The sequence below is a fragment of the Chlorella variabilis genome (genome assembly GCF_000147415.1).
Source record: "Chlorella variabilis unplaced genomic scaffold CHLNCscaffold_16, whole genome shotgun sequence".
NCBI lineage: Eukaryota > Viridiplantae > Chlorophyta > Trebouxiophyceae > Chlorellales > Chlorellaceae > Chlorella > Chlorella variabilis.
This window is the reverse complement of record NW_005435072.1, coordinates 372,727-375,134: the sequence shown is the minus strand read 5'-3', so window position 1 is coordinate 375,134 and position 2,408 is coordinate 372,727.

The window sequence follows — 2,408 nt, the reverse complement described above, 5'->3', positions numbered from 1 at the left end:
GCTCATGCGCGCTGCTGCGCTCAGCCATTGCCCCTACGCCTTGGCCAGCAATGCAGCTGGCATCCCCTCCTGCGCACCAGCTCCTGCTGCGTCATGCCAACCAGCTGCTGCCCCCTCACCTGCTACCCAGAGCGGCGATGGGTGGACGTGCGAGCTGGAGGGCCAGAAGATCCGTCACAACTTCAAAGGCGCCTACCTGCATGCAATGGGGCAGCCAGCTGATGGGAAGACGCTGCAGCTGTCAGAGGCGGTGGAGCTTGTTACCGGCCTGCCCCTGAAAGAGGTGTATGACTGGCTGTCTGATCACCAGCTCAACCAGGCCGCACCTGTGGATCTGCGCCGAGTGAAGCCCGACTCGGCGCTGCTGGAAGAGGTGTTCCTCGGCACGCGTCCTGTGCAAGGGCTTGCTGATGCTGAGGTGCGGGCTCTACACTATGCAGTTCCAGGTGCGCCTCCTTGTCCAGGGCTGTGGGGGCCGGAGGACAACAAGCTGTACCAGTGTCTCTTACTCTCCCCGCCATGCCCCAGCCCAAACATACCGCCACTTTCCATACCTGGATGCAGCCCTCGACGTTGCTGGGCAGCCCGGTGCTGGTGTGTCAACGGCAACGGCTGATGATGTTGGCACCATCCGGAGCGGCCTGCAGAAGAAAGCGGCGGGCAAGTGGACGCTCAAGTATGTCTGCTCCCATGCATCCAAGTGCAGCTGCCCGTACACGCTGGAGTTGCGGCATCCGGCTGGCAGCGAGGTGGTGAGCGTGTGGCAAACAGCGCCCCACCAGTTCCATGACCCCACCAGCGCCGACAGCCAGGCCCAGCTCCGCATGCACCCCCGCCTGGAGGCGATGGCCACCGTGATGATCGAGAGTGGCGCCACGCCCACGTCCATCTGCACACGGCTGAACAACATGGTGCATGATCCGGCCGACCCGCTGGGCCTCGGGGGCGGGACTACTGGGCTGCAGCACTTCAGCAGCGCCCGTGTTAGCATCATCCCGCGGCAGATCTATGTGCTGATAAAGAAGCTGCGGCGTGCTGAAGGCTTGGGCCTCACCAGCGACGTGCAGGCGATGGCGGTTCTGATTGATGAGCTGAGAAGGGAGGGCTCTGTGTTGTTCTACCAGCCCTACAAACAGGCTGGCAGGCGCAGCGGGGAGCAGCCGCTGGTGATTGTGATGCAAGTGTCCTTCCAGGCGCGCATGCTGGACCAGTTTGGGCGGCGGCTGGTGTTCATGGACGCCACGTTTGGCGTCAACAAATACGGCTACCCACTCTACGCGTTGGTGGTGAGCCTGCAGCCTAGCAGCCTAGCAGCCAGGCTGGGTTGAGTATGCAGCCACACCGGCGCGCACCAGGGCTGTAGCACCCTCACCTGATCCTGGTACTTGCAGGTGCAAGATGAGAGCGGGCACGGGGTGCCGGTCAGCTTCATGGTGTGCAGCTCGGATACGGCGGAGGTGGTGGAGCACTTCCTGCGCACATCGATGGAAGGGGTGAGTGCCAGAGGATAGAGAGATGCGCTGGGCAGGCACCAGTCCGCTGCCAGCCCCGCTGCCTGCCCTGCTGCTGCCTCATGCTGTCACCCCCGCCTCCCAAACCACCAATGAGCAGGCACAGGCGGCAGGGGATGGCACCTTCAAGTACAAGTCTATCATGATCGACAAGTCGAAGACGGAGATTGCAGCGGTGGACCAGCTGGTGTCCACCGGGCATGCCGAAGGATACCTGCTCTGCTACTTCCACTTCCTGCAAGATTGGGAACGCTTCCTCAGCAGCGGCGACGCGGGTGTGCCTAAGGCTGAGCGGCACCGCATCATGCTGGCGCTGGCTCGCCTAGCCCACATGCAAGACCAAGCGCCGTTCAAACAAGAGGTGGGCAGCAACGCAGCGCATGGCCAGCAATCTACAACTGCTCACCCACGCACTACTTGCATGCGCCACTGCCCTGCGCCCTGCAGCTGGCCTTCTTCATCTTGAGCAACAGCCAGCAGCACCTCCCGGTGGCGCAGCGCATGCACAGCAGCTGGGTTCCGTGCGCCGAGAAGTGGGCGTGGTGGGGGCGGCTGGACGTGCTGGACCTGCAGTGCAACACAAACAACCTCGGGGAGCGCAATTTTGGCCTCATCAAGTACACCGACCTGGAGCGCAGGGCGCAGCTGACGCTGCACGAGCTGCTGCTGGCGCTGCTGACAAAGACAGTGCCCCGCAACATCCAGAACCGCGCCCACATGCTGGCGGGGCGGGTGACCAGCGACCAGCAGCAGCGCGAGCAAAGGGCAGCACTGTGGGTGCAAAAGCTGGTGGAACGCGGTGCGGTGGTGCCAGCAGCGGATAGCAGCACCCCAGGGCTCACGCTGGTGCAGCAAGGAGAAGATGCGCCGCCCGTGCACTCGTGTGTGGGCGATCTC